At 40.2% G+C, this 25,077-nt stretch overlaps 1 protein-coding gene and 1 pseudogene across 2 annotated transcripts in view; one reads left to right on the forward strand and one right to left on the reverse strand.

The window, feature by feature from the left end:
* NRG1 (neuregulin 1) overlaps positions 1–25,077 on the reverse strand; it is a 612,616-nt gene that overhangs the window by 225,668 nt on the left and 361,871 nt on the right. The window lies entirely within an intron of this gene.
* On the forward strand, positions 7,032–7,150 carry LOC134400966 (5S ribosomal RNA; annotated as a pseudogene).

Genomic DNA, 25,077 nt, shown 5'->3' on the forward strand with positions numbered 1-25,077 from the left:
CAGCAATGGCAGCTTCCAGTAAGGAAATGTGTTATTTATTTATTTTAAGTGAGTAGGCACCTTAGTGGGTACTAAGAAAGGTGACTGAGGGCCCACAGGCACCACATTGTCTGGCATAATTTATTTAAATAGGGCTGACCTATGTAATCTGTATAAACCTTGTTTTGTTTATGCTAATTCCATTCTACATGTTAGGAGCAGCGGAAGCTAGTCGGTTGGAAGCTCATGCCTTAATTTGGGGCTGCTGGCATTATCCTTCTTACCTCACCTCAGTCACAAACCTAGGCCCTAAACATCCTCCACAGCAATGGCTGGTGGGGGGGGGAATGAAGTTACATCATCATTGGAGTACTATTCAAATTTAACAGATTTGTGGATTTCAACACCAAATGACTCTGCATAATTCTACAGAATGAATGCCCCCTTATTCCAAAGAACTACCTACGGTTCATCTACACCAAGCAGGTTATTCCACTATGAAAGCGGTATATAAAAGGGCAGAAGCCACACTACTGCTTTATAGTGGTATTGAAGTGCACTGACAACTTTTGGGGCCCACTGACACATACCATATACCGCGTTCGTAGTGTTATATCCTGCTTGGTGTAGACGTGTCATGGGCCCCAACCGTTGTAAGTGCCCTTCAGTACCACTATAGAGCAGTCGTGTGGCTCCTGCCTTTGATATACCGCTTTCATAGTGGAATATCCTGCTTGGTGTAGATGAGCCCATAGAGTAAAAATAATGCCAAGTTTCATAGAACTCTAAAGAATCCGAAAGCCCTAACGTCCTAATTCCCCACCACCACTTTGATCTGCCAGCTTCACTTAACCTCCAGCAGCAGAACCTCCTGCTTCGCCTCCATTGGATGCCGATGGCTCAACAGCTGCCAAAATAGAGCTGTTTAATGCTGTCCTCAGTGTTCCCGTCAATCACAATTTTGTATTGTGCTAACTGTTGCCACTGAAACTCAGTGTCTGATTAATAAACAGATTGAAGATAATAATGAAAAAGCTTGACAAATGTGCTGAAATTAGCACTTGAAAAGACGAAAGGCACAGTATAGTTGCTTAATGCTATGTGGTGTTACTGTATCCAGACAGGTACTTTCAATCAAAGCATTATTTTTAAATTTACAAGTCACAGCAGCGAGTGCCCTTCTATTGGGAAGTCTCTAAAAATTCTAAGAAATCTTCAAGGTTAACATTTCTCCTTTAAATAAAGGTGCAAAGTAAGAATTAGATAATTTATATAACTGCAGAGATTATTATCATTATTTTATTTTCTTACCCGCCTCTCCTTCTGGATTGAGGTGGGGAACAACATTGAATACAAAAATATATAATACATAAAACTGATTAAAAACCTAAAACCAATGCATAATTATAATTCATATAATCACAGTCCTTCATGGATGTAGAGCTTCACATGCAATAAACATGTCTGGTGATAATCTTCATTGCATTTAACTAGGCACATAAATCTACGCGCCAATGCAATGCAGTGCTACATCCCTATAGCAAGCATAATTGATTTGCACATGCAGCCAAATAAACAAATCCGTGTTTGGCATTTTGTCTAAAGCTGCTTGGGTACTGGAAAGAAACAGCTTTGCGGGGGTGGGTGTAGGAACAAAAAAAATCATCTTAATTAAAATGGTTACTAATTAAAGGCATTACATGCCTTTCGGCAGGACTGAGAGTTTCAGCCTTAGTTGTCAAATATTGCAGGAGAAAGAATGCCGTTCCAATCATTTTTTTGCCTTCTTAAATATTAGGCTCACCACAGCCCAGAGACTAACTTGTTCTGATTATCACCAGTTTTCCCCAGCCCTAGCTAGAGATGTTGGTGATTGTTGTGCATTCATTCAGCAAGAATACATAGAGAAATGTTGCCCCCAGCAGCTGTTCCTTAATTGTAAAACATTTTTGGACACACAACAAAGCCTTCGTATCTTGTAGAAGCACTGGGGTTTTTTTTGGTATTCTTTTTTAATTTCATTTTTCCAAACAATACAAACAATACGATATAAAATAATACCCCATAATACATAATAATACATACTAAACAAATTAATAAACATATATTTTTAAACTTAATTCTGTTTAATCTAATCATTGATTAACATTAATGTGCTCCCTCAACCCAGGGATCTTATTCTGATTTCCAAAATCTCATTAATTCCTCTGGAGGTGTTTTCCCTCTCCCCTTTAATAATACAAAGTCCAAAAACTGTTTCCATATTACTTCAAAATCATTCGTTTTTATCATTCCTCTTCTCACTCTCATGTTACATGTTAATTTATCATTAATAGCAATATCCCACATTTCTTTGTACCAATCTTCTATATGATAATCCCCTTGAACCTTCCAGCTCCTGGATATCATTAAACTTGCAGCTGTTAACAAATTCGTTATCAATTCTTTTATCTCTTGATTACAAATCAATTCTCCATACACTGATAACAATACCACAGTTGGTGTCTCTTCTATCTCCATTCCTATAATTTCTTTTATCTCATTAAACACCATTTCCCATAATTTTTCTTGTAGAAGCACTGTCAAATCTTTCTTAGCACATTTACTTTTTGAGGTAAAGAGAGAAAGAGCGAAGAACATTTATTAGGGTTTTAAATATCACCGTCATTTAAAAATATTTAGAAAAGAGCTACCGTACACCATAGAACTGAGCATGCTTGAGCCTTTTGGTTAAAGTGGGCTTGCTTATGTCTGCTTTAGGTTGGCCTTTTTAATTCCAACTAACACTCAATATTCATTGGGCTGTTTTCTGGGAGTTTTCTCATTTAGGTATTCTTCTTCTTCTTTTTAAAGAATTCTTGTATTTCTACAGATCTTGGAGTTTCCCCCTGAACATGCTGATACATCTGTTTTGGCTCTATTTCTGTTGGCACCAACCACCTAAGTCATTTTTTTTTAAAAGAAGGAGTGATAAAGAAAGGAATAGTGGATGCAAGGAGATCATTGCACAAACTTTCCAAGTATGGATTTTCTTTGTTATGTGGTGGTGATTTTTCTTTAATGTAATGAAAATTTTATTTTCAGAGTTTGGATATTTTAGGGATTATGAACAGGGTCTTTACGTTGTATTCTTCTCTGAGCCTTTACTGTAATGTCCTACACGGCTTGTACAGACAGCTCACACCTTGAGCTGACTATTATAGGCACAGAGACTTGCTCAAATAAATACTATGTTTGCATGAGCTGTGTAAGGAGGGGACATGAACATGAGCACCACCTCCCATTGTGCAAATGAGACCCCTCCTACAGGGTTTCATCGCTCAATCAAGTACACCACCACTCACTCACATATGTGCTTATCATGCATGAACAAGTTTCTAGACTTCTTTAAGTATATGCACATACTCCCTGTACTGTACACATGTTATTTATAATCCTGTAATTATGGGGAAAATCTATAAAGTAGATGCCTTGAAAAAAGCTATATGTTTTAAAGAACAGAACTTGGAGGCCTGTATTGTTACGCTCTGCATGGCAAAATAATGTGTTTATCAATTGATTAGAATTTTGTATTCCTCCCTGGATACATCAATTATATCGCTTAAATGAGATTGACATCAATGAGAAATGTGCAATCAGCATCTCTGAAGTGGCAGGCCATTTATTTTAATTGTCAGTTCGGCAAAACAGGCATGTACTGAGTTTAGGGCTCAAGTACAGGTTTCAAAACTTCAGCATACTTAATTACTTTAAATCAGAGCAATACATACATCTTTTGGGGCCTAACTGCCTGATCCCAAAATTTCTTCCACCATTAAATAAGAGTATGGTGATATACATGCAGTCTATAAGATCACAAATGTCACACAGGCATGATTTCAGACATAATAAAAGAGCTAGAAGGTTCTTCGGGGCAAATTGACAGTGTGTTTACAACAAACAATGAGAAAACCAATCCATAGGTAGGTTAGAGTTCAGCAAATGGATGCCCAAGGGCAAAATCGGACACTTCAGTTGCTAATCCAAAAGCAGGAGTAGTGGGTGTGAAGGAAATAGTGACTGTTAACAGCAATCCAACAGTCTGGGATTTACAGGTTGATCAGATTCACAACTGTACAGGTTGATCAGGTAGCAAGTATATAAGGCACATAGGCAGTCAATGTTGGTCCCAAGGCATCATTACTCCCTGAAAAGCAATGGAGGCAGTCCTGCAGCCACCCCCAAGGGTGTAACAGTGGCTTCCCAACACCTCTGGCTAATTTCCAATTGCCATTTTTTCCAGGTTTGAAAGGTGGAATATAGCCTATGAGTGAACAGTTGTAGCTCCATTCTGACATTCAAACAAACGCCTCGAGATGGAGACTGGGAACAGAACCTGTAATTCCCCTTCCCCCTCCATAAGTTTTAAGAACTTGTGGAAATGGCAAGTTTTGCCGTTTCTTCCCAGCCTGCAGATGGGTATCAGCTGACCCATGCAAATTCTTGATCTGACATGTTGCCTTGATGACCCATTAATTAGCATAAATGGTTAGTGGTCAAGCTATACCCCAAAGCTAAAGAGAGGCTTTGAATAACAGAAGTGCATGACCCACAATACATTTAATTAATTAAATCATCACACTATATGGTGCCTAGATCCCCAGAGCAAAGTCCAAGTGCTGTTGCACACATGCATTAGCCCAAGAATGACTGTCACTGGTTAGAAAGGAAGAGGTGGCAGGAGAGCTGGACTTGATGCCCTCAAGGCAGGGTGGCTAATTACGAATTGCCATGAATAAGAACAAAAGAGGGTGCAGATTTGCATAACATTTGCATGTAAATTCATATGGATGCAAATTTAGAAATAATAATAATTTTAGAGCTGAGCTCAGTGGCTATATTTTTTTAACCTAGGGTTTGCTAAACGCAAGGGTCTGTAACCTTTCTTTCAAGGTTGGGTACTAACTACTAAAATGATTTTCCTTTAGTTAGCTTTAGAGTATGTTTCTCTTTCACTTTCTGTTTGATGTCATTTGTACTAGGTAAAAATCAGTGGAACATAGCTTTACTTTGAGGCAACGTTACCAACCAAATATTGTAAACACTATAAGCAGTTTATAAATAATGATAAAATAAAGCTGTAAGAGGTCAGCTGGAAACCTTTCCATTTATAACTTTACATTATTATTACTATTATTATTATTATTATTATTATTATTATTATTATTAAAGTTAAAAATAATGGATATCGTGATATAGAGAAAGTTTACCAAAAGATAGGAACTGCTAGAAAACAAAACAAATAGTATAAGTAAACATTTTTTATCCTTGGGCCTGGTTGCTAGTGTTGGGCTTTTCTTTCAGCATAGCCACAAAGGGTGCTAATGAGGCAAAGCAGAGGCCATCTGTTCCCTCTCAAATTCTCCTCAGGATATAGGAAGGATCCTTGTTTTTCTTTTGTACTCTGGCAGGTAACTCTGTCCTTCACATCTTCGTTCTCTAGCCTAACAAAACATTTGCATGCCAAACATACAATCTATCTCCTACAACAAGGAAGACAAGGATTGGAACTCGATTCCCAACAATGGGGCTGACTCCATTTAAGTTGGCCAGTGCTGAGGGCAACACTGTGATGTTCCAGCACCTCATGCAAAGAAGAAAGCACACCCAATGGACTTTTTGGCCTTTGATGTCCATCTTGTATGACTTCATAGAAATAGATTCAGGGAGTAATGATCAGTCTCCTCTAGAGTTCCAAAAATAAAATAAAAAATAAAAAGGCATGATGGAGCCTAGACCTAACCCCTGTGATTGACCTGGCAAGCCTGAATTATTATTATTATTATTTATTTATATAGCACCATCAATGTACATGGTGCTGTACAGTGTAAAACAGTAAATAGCAAGACCCTGCCGCATAGGCTTACAATCTAATAAAATCATAGTAAAACAATAAGGAGGGGAAGAGAATGCAAACAGGTACAGGGTAGGGTAAGCAGGCACAGGGTAGGGAAAAACTAACAGTAGAAAGTAACAGTAGAATAAACATGGAAGGCTAGATTTCTGTGCCTTGCCCTGATTCTACATCTTGTATATGATTTGCTTCACAATGTGTTGTGTCTACCAGCCTCTGAAAAAGCGAAGCAATAACAAAACACATAAAAGGGAAAACACCATATATGTTGAGAAACTTTTGCAGGAGTCCTATCTGACTCCCGAAGATCATCTCAGACTCATAGGTAAGTTCATCGCTCTTAGAGGAGCCATGGTGATAATCATTCTGGAGATTCCAGATATCTTTCATGTTACAGTCAACAAATACTTTAGGCAAACAATGCTTGGAGAACCTTTCCATATCATCATCATCATCATCATCATCACCACCACCACCACATATGCTTCTATGATCCTGGTGAGCATGGTGATGCGTCTCACTAACACCAGTGGAGAGGTGGTCCCCATGTCCCTTGTTCTGGTGCTTGGCTGGTGCAACATCATGTACTTTGCTTGAGGATTTCTGAAGCTGGGGCCCTTGACCATCATGATCCAAAAAATGATCTTTGGAGACCTCTTAGGATTCTGCTGGCTAATGACAGTGGTGATCTATTTTCTTCTTCCTCTCATGAAAACTTTATTTAGCTTCCATCTCTGTCAGTCATGACTGTCTCCTTTCTGCTCTTTCTGCTCTCCCCCCCTCCCTCCACATCAAATGCCAAAATTCTTTTTCTGTTACCTGGGCAATTTGCTCCCTTCTCCCACCCCTTTCTGTATCTATCTAATAATTTCAGCACCTTCTACACTACCACAACTGCCAAAAAAATAGTCTGCTTCTCCCTCTTTCTCTTGGGAAAAGGGAGAAGCTGTACTCTTACAGTTAGAGCAGGATGAAGTTTTATCTTCATATGTAGAAGTATCCTTTATACACCCACACGTATTGACAGCATGTTGTACTGTTGATTTCACAATCCCTCAACTCAGTTTGCAGCAAAACACAATTTTGCTGCAAGAGAGAAAAGAGCACGCCAAAAGAAACTCCTGTAATGGTCAAACATTTTTGCATTCAGCTACCAACTGTCTACAGCCATAACACCCTGAATACACCCAATCACACCTCATCTTGGTAGCTAAGCAGTGTCAGGCCTGGTTAGTACTTGGATGGGAGACCTCCTGGGAATACTGAGCGCTGTAGGCTTAGAGAGTATGGCCATACCATCCTGAACAATCTGATCTCGTTTGATCTTGCAAATTAATCACTGAAACAGGAAAAAAATAGGTTTTTACATTTTATTTATTTATTTATAAGTTGCAGTCCTTAAGCCTTGTATTGTAGGTCAGTTTTCTTGAACCGAAAAGGCATGGCCAAATAAATAAATAAATAAATAAATAAATAAATAAATAAATAAATAGGAGCTAGCCTTTTTAGGACACAAATTTAATTAGGAAATGCATGCTCCACTGAGCTTTTAAATATACAAAGCCTGCCCTAAGACAACTTTATGAAGATGGAAATAAAGGCTTAAGACACTGACATTGTTTGCACAACACAACAACTCAAGATTGTTAGCCTCATTTATTCCAGGGCAGCTTGTGACATCCAAAACCAAGTGTAGCTTCCTCAGCATGCTTTGTTAATCAAACACAACCCAGCTGGACAACCTATGGCTTGTTGTTGGGTTGTTGAGGGTGGCTTGTGGTCCTGCAAAACTGACCATGGAAGGCAAGGCACCAAAGGTGATATTTACCCTAAGGTCGGCCGTGGAGCAGGTGACCTGTGTGCCTGCCTGTTCAGTCTGTTGTTCAGATGCTACTTGTTGATGAGCTGCTGGGCAACAGTTCTTATGGCTCTTTAATTTTTAAACCAGAATTAGACAGAACAGCCCTTGAAATAGAAGATGCCTTCAAATGGAGGATGGTCCTCTGGTAGCCCTTCAAACAAAGCTCAGTCTTCTGTAGGAGCTTTTCTATACGAGGCATTTATCATGCATTCATCATTCCCTACTCACAGTTGTTTACAGGTTCTTTAGATGATGACGGGACCCTCCAGTTTTACTTCTGCGACTAACACTTTCAAATAGTTTTTTTTAGAGCAGGGAATATGCAGGATTTAATTATGAAAGAGAAAGAAAGCATGATTTCCTTTTGTGCATTTGTGCTATTCCGCTATATCACAGTGCCAACTAGAGGTTATGTAGTGGAAAAGCAGGAAAGGAAACATTCCTCATGTAAGTATGTACCTGCCTAAGTATGTACCTCCCTAAGGTCATCTTCAGGGGTCCTTCTCCGTGAGCCCCTGCCAAAGGAAGTGAGGCAAGTGGCTACCAGGAGGAGGGCCTTCTCTGCTGTGGCACCCCGGCTGTGGAATGAGCTCCCTAAGGAGGTTCGCTTGGGACCTACATTATATGCATTATACGCCAGGTGAAGACCTTTTTATTCTCCCAATATTTTAACAATCTATAAATTTTAAATAACATGGTTTTAAATTTGTAATTTTGCATTGCTGCTGTTTTTATCTGGTTGAGCTTTTATATTGTATTTTATATTATGGTTTTATACTGTTGTTTTATACTTTGAATGGTTTTAATTTTTGTGAACCGCCCAGAGAGCTCCGGCTATTGAGCGGTATAGAAATGTAATAAATAAATAAATAAGTAAGTAAGTAAGTAAAGAAAGTTTATTTGTGTAGCCGAAGCCATTACAAACATATATATAATCAAATAAAACAGAATAATCAAATATATTACAAATATATAAGATTACATTACAAGACTAAAATCGTCCAAAAGCATCGTTCATCCTCATGTACTGCTTGGATCTCAGTTCTGAAACAAAACTGAAAGTAGATACACCAGATCAACGGCCAGTTAACAGCCTTGTTTAGAAAAGCTCCAAACGTGGACACATAGCCACCCTAAGGCCTTACAAAGAGGTGATCAGTGTTACCAAAGGTGATGTTGAGCTCATCTACACCAACCAGGATATTCCATTATGAAAGCGGTATATAAAAGACAGGAGCCACACTACTGCTTCATAGCAGTATTGAAGTGCACTGACATTGTTGGGGCCCATTGACACATACCGTATACCGCTTCCATACCACTTTCATAGTGTTATATCCTGGTTGGTGTAGATGTGTTATGGGCCTCAACAGTTGTTAGTGCACTTCAGTACCACTATAAAGCAGCAGTGTAAATCCTGCAGTGCATTTTAATACTTCTATAAAGCAGTAGTATGGTTCCTGCCTTTTATATACCGCTTTCATACTGGAATATTCTGCTTGGTGTAGATGAGCCCGTTGCTAATTTTCCAATCTATGCTAGATGTGCTATCCTGATCCAGCAATGGAAACCAGTGTTAAGTATATGAAAAGAAATACTTGCTTAGTCATTAAAATTGTGTGTGTATGGCTATCTCAGGGTTAAACAGAGAAAGACTATCTGTGGGCAATTACCTTGAGATAGAGGCTGTTCTGGGAACCTTGCCAAGATTCAAAGTTAGCCTCATCACAGCTGTATGTAATGTAGATAAGAATTGTGTAGATGTGTATATAGTTTCTCACTTGTGTAAAATGGATCTGATCACTGCTTACTGATCACTGCTCTTGGATCACTGCTCTCTGTGTATGCCTCAGTGTGCTGATCTGAACTGATCTGAATTGGACTGCATAGAAGCCTGAAGGAAATAAACCAGCTGTGCTGTGTAAGACCTGCGTGATGTGTGTTTGTTTCTGAGCACAAACAGAGTTCCAGAAGGAGAAAAGTTCTGGCAATAACCCAACAACCAGTACTGGATGCTGGTTGTAAGGGTTCAGATGAAGGAATAGCACATACAGGTATATTTGAATGTGAGATCCAGTTATCAGGTGGGGGAATCTGCACAGAAGCCTACTTCTACAGTGTCAGTGTCACTCATTTTTGAATAAACAAATATAAAACAAAGATAGAAGAAAGATAAGGATGGAGAAGGATCAGGTGTGTGCATATTAGTTACTGGTTTGTACTAAAATTGTATCAGATACCACCTATACATATACTGGAATAGCCCAAAGCTGTCTGTATTTTGCAATCATACCAGATTGCTAGAGCCTGCAGAATGTTGTCACATTGGGAATGAGATGTTGCCCAATAGTTACAATGTGTATTTGTTAAAAGTTGTTTTGTGATTTTTAAAAAGAGCATATGCTAATGCATATTTTGAAATTACTGTTTAAAAATAATTCTTAGTTACGTCATTAGCTTCTATGAAAAGCAGCTTGCTCATTTAGCTTGCTCACTACAATAGCTGAATCTTTTACTCACGAAGTGAAAAACTAGTAGACTTATTTCCTGCTGCTAAATGTTGGGGGGATTTTTATGTGCAATCCCCAGGAAATGTGAGTGATGTGCCACATTTCTGTCTGTGCGTGTTTCATATGAGTCACCTATGGTTCATTTGCATGACCTAGCTCTTTAGCTTACCCTAACCACAAACATGCCTTTTAAGGTGGCTTTGCAGTAACCCTGTGTGGCGCTTCCTCCCACTTTTGCTTCAAATCCCACCTCTTCCTGAAAGTCTTGGGCCCAATCCCCCATTTCCTACCCATAACTGAAACCTCCAAGCAACACAGGGAAACATAGATGACAAACATCACGGCGTGTCCTCGCCACAGCACTGTATACAATAGACAAGGCTGAGAGAAATGATTGGCCCAGGATAATTCACCCTGAGTGCCTATAAATGCATTGATGCATATTTCTCCCCTGCTATCTATAGGATGACCATGGGTCTTATTTTACAGGGGATAGCCCTGTATTAGAAGATGTCCTCTGTTTGAAGGACTGTCCCGTTCAAGTCTGATTTAAAGATAAAGAACCGCAAGAAGGGAGAGATGAGGTCTTAAAGTTGCACATCAACACTTAGTACCTGGATAGCAGACTGAGCAGTTTTACAGATCACCTGGTCACAGTCTTCTCCACTATGAGATGTATTGTATCATAATAATTCTGTCTAAATGTACATCTAAACATACAAATCAGCATGTACACATTTTATGTAAATCTGTATCATCTTTTGCCCTTTCTTCAGCAGTATGTAGATGGCCACCCTAGTTACTCTTTCATTCCTTTCCTTCTCTCACTCTAGAGAAATGTGCAGTGTATTCCTAAGCATGTTTACTTGGAAGTAAGTAGCACTTTGTTCAATGGGTCCCACTCCCTCTTAAGGTTGCAATCTCATACATGCTTACCTGGGAGTAAGCCCTGTTGAACTCAGTGGGGCTTGCCTCTGAAGAGGGACACATAGGATTGTACTGTTTAGTGTTTTTAGGGTTGCGGCCTTAGACTGTAATCTCCTTTTCAGTTAAAATACTACGTTAAGTGCCATGAACTGATGACGGCAATGATGAAAGATAGATTGATAGATAGCAGCTGTCAGTCACAGACGCACTTTGAACAGTATGCAGCCTTTTCTACATCTGAATAAAAATCCAGTGATAACAACAATGGCAAAGTGCATGTTCGTTTTAAATCTGGCAGACAGTTATCCTCTTTCCCTAACTAATAATCACCCGCCTAGCAATTGTCCAAAATGTCTAAAAGCCTAACATTGCAAAGGTTGTAATACATCTACAAATATTTCAGTTAAAGACAAACAGGGTAATGCTCATAGTTGGCAGGAAAGCATGAAAACATCAGTGCAACACATGTTGTAAAGTCTATTTCTGATCAAGCCTCTTTGGCATTAATAAGATTTAAGTCAGGTCTAGTTCTTGCAATAACCTTGTGGTGTGACAGATGTTTCCATTGCATGCTGCAATACTAACATCTGCAAACAGGATACCATGTTGATGAAGCATCTGACGTAGTAATTTCTAACATTAGTGTTTCCCCTCCCCTGTAATATGCTCATCCCGTCTGCAGATGTTTCTGGTTCATCATGCAATGGATTGTGTGGAAGTGATTACTTGTCACCGTTAACGTATGAAGCTGTCATACTGAGTCAGCCTCTTCTCTAGTCCAGCCGCATCTTTCTAAACTCTTTCTGAACACCATTGCCTGAGATCCTTTTTAATCCATGATATCAAGTTGATGCATGCAGAGCACATGTTCTGCCACTGAGCTATGGGCCCAGCGCCATCAACAAGCTTGCTTGCCACCCACCAATCACAGTGTCACTAACAATGCTCACACATTAACCATGTGTAGAACACATCAAAGAGTGTGTGGCTACAGCAGAAATGCCATGATGGAATCCAGTTCACACTCCATCCCACATACAGTTCTAGGTGGAAGACCCCAGCCGCACAACACCTCCTCCAGTACTGGTCCCCACAGTCCACTGGTTATTAGGGTGGCCACTGACAATCGCAGATCTCCCTGCAGACAGAGTTTGAATTCCCTGGCAGCCCAAATGCAACCTACATTTTATTTATTTATTTGCTATGTTTATATCCCGCCTCTTCCTGTAGGGAGGCATATATGATCCTCCTCTTCCTCATTATTTCTTCACAACAACTCTGTGAGGTAGGTTAGACTGAGAGTCCAAAATCACCCAGTATGTTTCACTAGCCCAAAGTCACCCAGTAAGCTTCAGCGCTGAGTGAGGATTTGAACCCAGTTTTCCCAAATCGTAGTCTGACTCTCTAACCACTGCACCACATTGGCCTTCATAAGAAAATCCCAAATAACCCTTATGGCGGCAGGGAAAAACCAACGTTAGACAGGGAAGGAAAGGTTGTCACTCCCATCACAGTAGCCCACTGGCTTGGAGGCTCACATTAAAAACCTATACAAAACCAAGAAAAAGGGTTTGAATCTCACTGTAGTACCTGTGATTTCACACAGATAATGTTCAGAATTCAGCATACAGCCCATTTGCATTGGAGTCTGTGTGAGGGGAAAGATGCTTTTTGCAAGGGAGGAGGATGAAGGCCATATGGACAAAGAAACTGGGGCCGGATCTACACTACTGCTTTAAAGCACTTTATAACAGTTTTGACAACTGTATATGGAGTGCATCCTGGGCCCCAACAGTTGTCAAAACTGTTATAAAGCACTTTAAAGCAGTAGTGTAGATACTGCCTGAGCCACCAGAACAGCAAGGTCAAACTTAGAGACACTCTAACCTCGAGATTTTTTTTTAAAATCAGAAAAATGCATGCCATGGGAAACAAAAGATATGGGTTCAAGTCCTACTACTCTGAAATGCAAATGTGACACCCAGGCCAAAAGTTTAGTCTTTTCACACCAGAGAACTCTGCCCTGTCCATCCAAGCAATGGAGCAGACAATTACACATGCCTTGAGGAAAGGATTGCTCTGTTTTGGCAACTCGTCTCTTAGGGATACCCAAAATTATTGAGTGATATTTTTGCAAGCAAATACCTTGGAGTTTTAAATTTTTAAAAAAGAGAAAAGGAGAGAGTGCGCATGTAAGTGCAAAGACCATTAGCCTGAAGTAGGTAGCCTATTTACCATTGATAATTATTTTGGCCTTTGTTCTGGCTAAACATGCAAAATATAATCCCACTGATTGAGTTTGTCAATTGATGATTAATTGCCTCTCATTTACAAATGAATTGCAAAACTACTCAAGCACAGTTTTTGTTATTATTTGAATGACAAAAGCAATCCCCATTATAATAGCATAATTGGCTCATGTTGGCAGCATATTTCAAAAATATTTCTCTGAACAATTTTCCTAAAAGGATCACCAAAATATGGGAACACAACAACCATTTAGGAGTGGTTAGAACAGATTTTGGTGATCCTTTTAGGAACTATTTACATTGTGGCTTGAAAAGACTGTTGCAATCATTAATATATATGTGACATAATACACCCCTTTGTCGATTCATTAGATGTGCAGTGCCTACATTTATTGGTAGGCAATTTATAACATGTGAAATTGCTGCAGTATATAGTGAATGATTGTATCTTACCATCAAAGGAAAAAGGTAGCAAAAAGCTCCCCAATTTGTCTTTAACAGTGCAATCTTCTGAGTGGGCTCAACCCTTAAATCATTAAAAATACATAAATAAAAATAAAAGTGACCTCCAAAGTGAACCAAATGGGACTCACTCCCAGGTAAATGTGTATAGGACTGCAGCTTCAGTTTTCAAATGCATTGTTTGTTCATTCTTCCACAATACCTATCTTCTACTGCTCCTAATGCTAGAGGATTTACAGAATCCCAGGGTTCATCTACACCAAGCAGGATATTCCACTATGAAAGTGGCATGAAAGCGGTATATAAAAGCCAGGAGCCACACTACTGCTTTATAGCGGTATTGAAGTGTGCTGCAGGATCTACACTACTGTTTTATAGTGGTAAAGAAGAGCACTGACAACTGTTGGGGCCCAGGACACATCTACACCAAGCAGGATATAACACCATGAAAGTGGTATGAAAGCAGTATATGGTATTTGTCATGGGTCCCAACAGTTGTCAGTGCACTTCAGTTCCGCTATAAAGCAGTAGTGTGGCTCCTGCCTTTTATATACCGCTTTCATACCACTTTCATAGTGGAATATCTGCTTGGTGTAGATGAGCCCTTTGCACAAAGAGGTGGAGGTGGAGGTGGTGGGTGGGGAAAGAGAAGCTAAAGGAGGCTGAAGAGGAAAGCATGGCCTGGGGTAAAGCTACAAATGCTGGCATCTGTGTACCTTGAAATAGTTTGAACTGTCAAGAGTTGAAGATGGGAATCCTATTCAGAAGCTGTACATACCTGCACAAAGGAGCTGTGGGTGGGAGCTGCTATTGCAGAGAAGAGGGGGAAGTTGTCAGTTTTTTCAGTCTTTTCAAGCCACAATGTAAATAGTTAAGATCAATAGCATTGAGGTGCTACGTCATCCTAAGACGTAGAGCACCAGACATTGGCAAGTACTTGCTTTGAGGGATTTCATCCATATTCATGTGAATGAGCTTTTAAGAACTCCGGCAAACTGGATTGGGCTATGCACACACGTGGAGAGCCCCACCCTGTGATGCTGACCATTTCCAAGGGGGATGAAATGGCAGAAGGTTGTGTCAGAGGTTTGGCCCTTATCCAAGGTTATACAGGGAATGTGGGCTGCAAGGGAACAGAAACAGGGTCTCCAGAGAACCAGCTGACCTCTTATTCCCTTCCCACATCTGTTTTATTTAATGCATTCATATTTTGAGAAGTTATGAAATGTTTAGCTATACATTGTTCCTTTTTTCCTGAACTACCCCACTGCCAAAGACGGTCTTCTGGTGTTTAAAATAGATTTTAAACTGTTGATTTGGCACGTTTTTGAACCACTGCGAGACCTAAATATATTTCTTAAAGATGAGTTATGTTGTACCGGCCAAGGTGATACAGCTAACACTAAAAATAACAGTGTCCACAGATGCAGCATCTTTATTTTACAACAATAAATCTGAGTATATCTCACTTCCTCTACAAAGAGTTGTTGAACAATTGATAATGCCTGTGGCCTGTGAAGGGCAATTGTAGTTAGCATATAAATACCTATAACTGTATATTAGATATAGGTATGTAGCACAGCTTTCTTTTCTTTTGCTGATAGCCCTACACCAGCAAAGGGTTTAGTTATATTCTGTTTTGAGAACAAATAAGATGTATGTCTTGTTCTGAAGTGAAACAAGCGTGCACTGAAAAGGAGAAAACTAAGAGTGCAACAATCTTAGGAAAGAGAAAAACACAGCATAAAGGTTCAAATATTAAAGTAGTCAAGAGCTCAATTGGGCTGAAGCAGAAGAAACCCTCCCCTCAAAATATGCAGAAGGAAGGGTATTCTAGTAACTCTTTTGCTAATGAAAAGCAAACAGCACCATGAAGAAGAAATTAAGAGAACCAAAATGAAATTGTTACACTGAAAATTTTAGATTGCATTTTTTGAATAAAATATATTACATAAAGCATTATGTTTAAACTATATCATTTATTAACTGTAATATATGCATGTTGCCAAGTCTTGATGCGAAAAACAATGAGATAAAAATGTAAAATGAAATAAAATAAAAGTTTGAAAAACTGAGTGTGATGGAGGGTGGAGGGAAGACAGGAAGTGTGAATGATTTGTGTTTCCTTTTTTTGCAGTTCTTTTGGAACACCCAAAATGGGACTTCTGCATCTCCAGCGGTGAGGTGTGTAAGCTCCACTTATGGAGAAAGCTCATGTATCTCCAACGCATGGGGTTCTTTGTCAGACTTTATCAAGGAGAGAAGGAATAAAAAACATAAGCCACCAAGGCTTTGCTTATAACTAGCTGGGGCTAGAAATAGGAATCTCCAACCTAATGTACTCAGAGCTGGGCGGGGGGGGGGGGGCAGTGGGGCCAGTTGGCAGGGGCCTACAATTTTGAGGGGCCCTACTCCGATTCCCCCTGGTAGAGGCAAAGGGGGACTCTTTGGTAAAGATTTGTAACAAAGTAGCAATTTTTCTGTCATTGCCAGCAACAGTGGCCTCTAATGAGAGGCGCTTCAGTGGTCTAAAACGAATCAAGTCATACTTTCGGTCCACAATGGTGCAAGAATGTTTGAATGGATTAGCAGTTTTGAACATTGACATTGACAAGGCAAAGTTGCTTGGTTTTTCTGTTGTTGATGATGAATTTGCCCAAAGAAAAGCACATAAAGCATTTCTGAATGTGAAGAAGTGATATCTTATATACATCTTGAATAAAAGTGCTTGCCATTACCTTTTTAAATAAATTGTTCTAGTTCATATGTATTTAGAACTGATTAAAAAAATACTTAATGAACAGTTTGAAATGGGGCCTACATTTCCTATCTGGCCCGGGCCTATTACCAGCTTTGCCTGATCCTGCTTGTACTGAGCCGCTCCGTACTGCAGACTAGTGAAAGGTCCCAGGACTATGTGACATCTGCTTAGGCTTTAGAGTGACTCCACCCACCCAGGGGCCCATTGGTTTCTCCAGATCTAGTAGGGCTGTAAAAGCTTCTGTGTCAAGCTTGGGAAACAGCCAGTATTGGCAAACAGCCAATTTGGGATAATCAATAGAGGCCCTTTTCACTTGCCAGCTGCAAAGAGTGGTTAGGCTGGTGAATACAAGGGAGAGGGCCTTTTCGATGGTGGCCCTGTACCACTGGAATCAATTTCCATCAGGGGGTCATCAGGCCGCTTACATGCAGATCTTCAGGAACACTCTCAAGACTTACGTGTTTTTGCTGGCTTTCCCATAATCTACAGGCTGCAGGTTTTATTGGTGTCATTTGTTTTTATAATGTTTTATAGTATTTTATTGTATGCCTATTTGTATACCTTTGCATGGTTTTACTGTCCTGTATGCCACCAGGCAGCCTAAAAATAATTTTAGATAAATAAAATACGAAACTTGCTTGCTTGGCCTCTTTTCCTGGCTCCTGCTTCTCTTGCTCCTAGATTCTCTTCATTCCCCAGTTGTAGGGACTTGCCAACGTGCCAGATTTCTAATGTGCCAGCAGCCCACCTGTCTATCTGCCTGGCTTCTCTAGAACATCCTTCATCAAATAGATTACCAAATGGAATATATTAAGGGCAACATTGCATACTTTAGACATTTCCATTAAAAAAGAAAAAAACGGTGTCTACATTCTTTCCTCAATTAGTTGGTATAATATTTGTGTGTGTGTGTGCTCATCAGTGGGCATGAAAGGGTTAAAAACCTCAAGAGAAGACACTGAAAGCACAAATATTATCCTTGTGGATGAACGTTTCAACGTTTTCCATGCATTAAAAACAACAACACAAGAGTTGACAATTACTCTATGGTATGGCTATGATTTCTTTTCCCCAAACAAAAAGCTATTCAAATATTATCCTCAAGAAACAACCCTTAGAGTTAAGTTAGGGTGAGATCTCTACAGCTAGGTCCATTATTTCTTTACTGAGGACTTAATTATTTAACTCTTTGTTAGCAAATAATGGATTTTGTCCTTCAGGAAGACTGTGACCAAAAACTGAGGCAAACAGTGGTGCTCATAATATGGGCAAACACAGCATTATCCTTGGTCATTTTGGTTAAATGGCAGCAAAGGCATCATGGTTAAAATGGCAGCAAGTGTATTTAAATGGGTGCAACAAAAGACGGCCACGTGTCCCTCTGAACTTTGTTTCATAAAGAAACCCCATATGGCTTTGTCCGCCTCCCTGGGGGACATTCAAAGTGCTCCCCTTTCTGTAAACAGTTTAAAGTCATAATGATAAACAGACAGGCCTAAAGCTAAACTTGCATTTGTTACACTCTTGTTGATTATTTGTGACAATACAGAAATGTTTACCGATTCCAGCCAAGTAAGTTTACATAGTAAACCCCCACACACGTAACTCATATGCCCTGATGAATGGCCAGTTTACTTTGAGAATGAACATGGACTTAAAAAACACACAAAAAAACTTATGTAACACTGTAAGAACTCTTGTGTGTGTTAAGCTCTAGCAGTTTGCAAGAGGAGACATAATGGTTGTGATCAACTCCATCACTGCTGGGTTATTATGGAGGATGAGGCTATCAATGGCTATTAGTCATAATGGATATATGTTACCTCCAGTATCAGAAACACTATGCCTCTGCATGCCAGTTGCTGGGAACATGAGCAGGATGGTGCTGTTTGCCTTATGTCCTGCTTTTGGGCTTCCTATGGGCATCTGGTTGGCCACTGTGGGAACACAATGCTGGACTGGATGGATCCATGGTCTGAATGAATATGAGCCAACAGTGCGATATGGCTGCAAGAAAGGCAAATGCTATTTTGGGCTGCATTAATAGAAGTATAGCTTCCAAATTGCGTGAGGTTCTGGTTCCTCTCTATTCGGCCCTGGTTAGGCCTCATATAGAGTATTGCGTCCAGTTCTGGGCTCCCCAATTCAAGAAGGACGCAGACAAGCTGGAGCATGTTCAGAGGAGGGCAACCAGGATGATCAGGGGTCGGGAAACAAAGCCCTATGAAGATTGTAAGCCTATGCGGCAGGGTCTTGCTATTTACTGTTTTACTCTGTACAGCACCATGTACACTGATGGTGCTATATAAAATAATAATAATAATAATAATAATAATAATAATAATAATAATAATAATAATAATAATAATAGAGACTGAAAGAACTGGGCATGTTTAGCCTGGAGAAGAGAAGATGGAGGGGAGACATGAGAGCACTCTTCAAATACTTCAAAGGTTGTCACACAGAGGAGGGCCAGGATCTCTTCTCGATCCTCCCAGAGTGCAGGACACGGAATAACGGGCTCAAGTTAAAGGAAGCCAGATTCCAGCTGGACATCAGGAAAAACTTCCTGACTGTTAGAGCAGTACGACCATGGAATCAGTTACCTAGGGAGGTTGTGGGCTCTCCCACACTAGAGGCCTTCAAGAGGCAGCTGGACAAGCATCTGTCAGGGATGCTTTAGGGTGGATTCCTGCATTGAGCAGGGGGTTGGACTCGATGGCCTTGTAGGCCCCTTCCAACTCTGCTATTCTATGATTCTATGAATAATCCTTCTTATGTTCTTATCATCCCACACTTTTGTCATGCATTCTTCCAAAATGACAAAAAGCCAATATCCATGGCAAAAAAAATGGGCCCAATGGAGGGAACTTATGGAATTTATCTTTGCAGGCCCAGAAGTGGTCTGAAGAACAGTTTCAGATCAACATTGGATAGAAAGGTAGAGGGATCTGAAGCACCTTGGCTGCTAATGGAACTTATCTGCTGCAGATAGAAAGCAAGCAATAGTACTGTTTACTTTGTTGAAACATACTATTCACCCAGGGGAAAAAAAAAATTTCTACGCAATGCATAATGTTTTATGAATGGCAACAAGGGACAAAAGAAGCAGTAGATGGGTGGGTCACACAATTACGCCTAACAGCTAAAGTTTGTGTTTTTCATGCCAGTGATGATAAGTTAAAGGACAGGATGTTAATGAGATTGAACACAAGAGAGAGATTACTGCAGGGGGAAGACCTGACCGTGGAAAAAGACATTAAAAATGGCAAGAGCATATGAGATGTCTTAAACACAAATGAAAATATTCCAGAATAAATTCTAAAAAATGTATGAAGTAAGGAAGGGGCAAGTCACAGGCAGGAAGACAGACTACTATGACCCCATTCAGAAGATACTTTAAACCATGGCTTTAATCACAGTGGTTAAGCCAGAAAGCCAGGCTGTGTTCAGAAGACACCTTAAACCACGGCTTTAACCATGGTAAATAAAGCAAAAAGCCTTATTCGCTGTGGTTAAAGCCATGGTTTAAGGTGTCTTCTGAACACAGCCTGACTTTCTGGCTTAATCACCATGGTTAAAGCCATGGTTTAAGGTGTCTTCTGAACACAGCCTGACTTTCTGGCTTAATCACTGTGGTTAAAGCCATGGTTTAAGGTGTCTTCTGAACACAGCCTGACTTTCTGGCTTAACCACCATGGTTAAAGCCATGGTTTAAGGTGTCTTCTGAACACAGCCTGACTTTCTGGCTTAATCACTGTGGTTAAAGCCATGGTTTAAGGTGTCTTCTGAACACGGCCTGGCTTTCCGGCTTAACCACTGTGGTTAAAGCCATGGTTTAAGGTGTCTTCTGAATGGGGCCTATGTCTCACCAGAAAAATACTCCTAGCAAAAGGAGACCAAAACAAAACAAAAACCAACACCCTGTAAAAGGGTGTGGAAAGAAACACAGCAAAGTGGAGGAATGAGCAGCATGGAGAAAGTTTTGTTGTGAAAAAGAAAAGCCATTTACATTAGTATGCAATGCAGAGAATACAGTAAATGTCTGAGACAAGTGGTTTAGCTGACATGAAACTACTTCTATGGGCCCCTAAACGGTTTGGGGCCAGGTTATTTGAAGGAATGCCTCCTCCCATATGTGCCTGCCCAGACCTTAAGATCATCCTCAGGGGTCCTTCTCCATGAGCCCCTGCCAAAGGAAGTGAGGCAGGTGGCTACTAGGAGGAGGGCTTTCTCTGCTGTGGCACCCCAGCTGTGGAACAAGCTCCCCAGAGAGGTTCGCTTGGCACCTACATTGCTTTCTTTCCGTCGCCAGCTGAAGACCTTTATATTTTCTCAGTATTTTAACACCTAATTTAACTTAAATTTAAACTTTGCTGTTTTAATCTCATATTTTAACCTATATTAATTTTTGCTGTGTGGTTTTATTCTGATTGTGCTTTTTATATTGTATTTTGTATTTGTGTTTTAAATTTGTTGGTTGTTTTTATGCTCTTCATGGTTTTTAATTTTTGTGAACCGCCCAGAGAGCTTCGGCTATTGGGCGGTATAAAAATGTAATAAATTAATTAATTAATTAATAATATACAAGGGACAGAGGAAGTTCCAGAAGCAAGAGGCAGGAGAAGTCTATTTATGGTATCAGTAACAAAAGTCAGCAAAAAAACAAAAAGAAAGAAATGTAGATATAAAATAGACACAGATAAGAAAATTATTCATTTCAAATTAGGCCCGGGAGCTCAAGTCAACTGCATATTGACACAAATGTAATATAGAATGCTAATAGAAGAGGTTTACTTAGAAACCATTGACTTCACATGCTATGGAGGACACTAATTAAGTGAAGCTGGCAATTTTACTTTTATGTGTAAGTACAATAAAACTGTATCCTTTAGAATTTTATAAAGTGGAAACTCCCATAGAAGTAGTTTAATGTCAGCTACTGAACTTAAAAAAGATCATGAGGCTGGTGAACCCAGAACAAGCTGAGCTAACAAAGGAAAAAGTTAAAGAATGCTTTGCAGATGTGTTTACAGGTTTAGGCTGTGTACCAGGCCTGTGTTAAATAAAGCTGAAGCCAGATGCAAAACCAGTTATTTATGCACCAAGAAAGGTTCCTATTGCTCTTCAAGAGAACTAAGAACCTAAGTATTTGGAATACATGGGAGTACTGGTGAAACTAGATCAACCCCCAGACTGGGTGAGTTCCATGGTGGCCACAGTGAAGAAAAAAGTCTGAGCAGCTACTATTTTGTTTAGCTCCAAGAGACTTAAATCAGTTTATCATGACAGGATACTACAAACGTCCCACACTATAGGATATAACACAGAAGTTGCCTAAAACCAAGTATTTTAGAGTATTGGATGCACAACCAGGTTACTAGCAACTGAAGCTAGATGAGGAAACCAGCAAATTGGCAACTTTCAGCTTGCCATTGGTTGCTTTAGACTACCTTTACGAATTTTCTCAGCCCAAGAAAAGCCCCCCCCCAAAGTCTATGCAGTGTTGGGAGGATTGTTGATGACATATTAGTGTATAGTTCCACCTGCGAAGAACATTGTAACAAGATGAACGCACTACTGGAAAGGTACAGAGAGAAAAGAATGAAATCAAACTCAAACAAGGTGCAGATTAGAGTCAACAGTTTTGCCTACTTTGGTTATGCACTGATTGCAGATGGAATAAAACCAGATCCAGAGAAAATCACAGCAATAAAGAAAATGGATTTCGCAAAGTTAGAACAGAGCTGGAAACTATAATGGGAATATTCGACTACTTAACCAGATTCTCTCCAGGATTGCCACAGATGAATGCACCAGTGAAAAAGCTATGTAACTGATTCTCAGGTCATATTTCTGTATCTGTAAAATTATTTGCAATCTGGCTGGTGCCTCAGCTAGAAGCTTCTTTATTATGGGTTCAAGTGGCTTGTGTTCCATCACCACTGTTTCTGATCTGCCATGGTTGTAACGATAGAACTTCTCACATCCTGCCACAAGAAGGACATGGAATAGGTTTCGAAAGAATCTTCGAAGAGGTAAAATAAATCATTACAAGAAAACCTGGACTACTCCTTTAATGCAGAAAAAAACAGTGACAGTATAAGTGCCTGCATCACAGTCTGCAACAGGAGTAATACTATTGCAAGAATGGAAACCTCTTACATATGCATCACGTTCACTGACTCAGTGTAATTCTTTGCAAATTTGAAAGAAATGTCTGACATTGTGGCAGGATGTGAGAAGTTCTATCGTTACAACCATGGCAGATCAGAAACAGTGGTGATGGAACACAAGCCACTTGAACCCATAATAAAGAAGCTTCTAGCTGAGGCACCAGCCAGATTGCAAATAATTTTACAGATACAGAAATATGACCTGAGAATCAGTTACATATAAGGGGGGGAAATACCTACTGCAGATACTCTATTAAGAAGATTTCTACTGGGAAACAATGCCAGAGTGGAAGAAGAACTGAAGGATACCCAGGAACTTTCCAGAAATAGAGGGGAAACTGGAGGAAGTAAGGCTCAATACACATGAGATATGCAAAAGTAGCTTAGGATGGTAAAAGTAGATTGACCCAAAACCAAATCTCAAGTGCCATGAAAGACTGAAGAATTCTGGCATGTCAAAAATAATGAACAATAGAAAAGAGACTTATACTTCGAGCAGAACAAATTATAATTTCAAAACCATTAGGACAAAAGCATGCGAAAGACGATTTACACAGGACCTTTTGGCATAGTGTTGTGTAAAAAGCAAGCATGAAACACACTACATTGGTTGAGTGCTTAAATAGAAGATATGGTATCTAAATGCTCCACATGTCTGGCATATCAAAAAGGAAATGCCAAAGGATCAGCGGCACTAAGAGACACACCTAATAGGTCATGGCAGCATATTGAGGCTGATCTGTTCACCTGGGAGCAAAACAATTACTTGGTCATTGTGGATTATTCTAGCAGTTATCCAAAGACTGTACAGTTGCCAGATACTGGGGCAAGCATGGTAGTTAAGTTTATGAAGTCAGTTCCAGCAAAATATTGAATATGTAATGAAATTATATCTGACAATGTAGCACAATATGGATCATCTGAGATTGCAACATTCAGCAAAAAGTGAAATTTTAAACACGTACAAGACCATACTAGCAGTCTAATGGGCTAATGAAGAAGTACATACAGGTTATGAAAAACATGATGAAAAATGTGAAACAGAACAAACAAGACATTTAATTAAGCTTGTTCGGCAACAGAAACACACATATAGGCTGTAGCTAGACCTAAGGTTTATCCCAGGATCATCCCGGGTTTGTCCCTGCCTGAGCGCTGGATGCCCTATGTGGCACTTAGATGAACAGGTTTGACCCCAGGACAATCCTGGGATAAACCTTAGGTCTAGCTATGGCCATAGTAGAAGTTGCATATCTAGCCCAGCTATTTATGAACAGACGGTTGGAATTCACAACCACAAGTAGACAACTGCCAGCAAACATCTAAAATGGAGATCAGAAAAAAATCAACCTCAAGGCTAATACTGAAAATATATTATGACAAGTACAAAGTTAGTCAAACTGCTGAAGGAAGGAAATTCTGTAAGGGTTCAACAACAAGGTAGACGTTGGAAAGCAGTAGTAGTAGCTGGTTTTACTGGAACACCACATTCATACATAGAAGCTGTTCACACAACATACTCAGTGTTGTCTGAACCCAGGACATTTTCAGCAAGTTGGCTTGCTAACCATGCAGTGTGGCTAGTTAATCACCCTGAACAACTCAACAATAAACCATGAGTTGCCAAGGTGGCTTGTTCAAGAAAAAACAAGCCACACTGCATGGTTAGCAAGCTACCCTGTGGAAAATGTCACGGGCTCACACCACAAGATAACCCACGGTTCAATAAGCAACCCACGGTTCAACAATAATCCACACTCAACCATTGAGTGTGGTTTAGCATGATATGCAAACTCAGTCTAAGGGCGTTCCTAGACGAGGCCTTAGCGCGCCTTGAGAGCCGGTTTCCCTGCTGTGCTTCCACATGACGCACAGGGGAATCCGGCTCCAGGCCGCACTGAAGCCTCCTCTAACGCGCCATAAGCCAAGTCGCTTATGGCGCGCCTTTTCCGCAGCTCCGGCCTGAGGCCGGAGCTGCAGAACGTCTAGAGACTTCCGTGGCTTTTTGCTGCTACTCGCTTACTCGCGAGTAGCCACAAAAAGCCGCAGACTGGCCACAGCGCTGAGCACTGTGCCCATCGGCCGGGGGCGGGGAGATCCGGGGGGGGGGAGAAGGGAACACAGACGACACAGAACACACACACACACGGAGGGAGAAGAAGCACAGACGACACAGAACACACACACACACAGAGGGAGAAGAAGCACAGACGACACAGAACACACACACACACACAGAGGGAGAAGGAGGAGAGACGA

Source organism: Elgaria multicarinata, chromosome 6, assembly GCF_023053635.1.
Source record: "Elgaria multicarinata webbii isolate HBS135686 ecotype San Diego chromosome 6, rElgMul1.1.pri, whole genome shotgun sequence".
In the NCBI taxonomy this organism is placed as follows: Eukaryota; Metazoa; Chordata; class Lepidosauria; order Squamata; family Anguidae; genus Elgaria; species Elgaria multicarinata.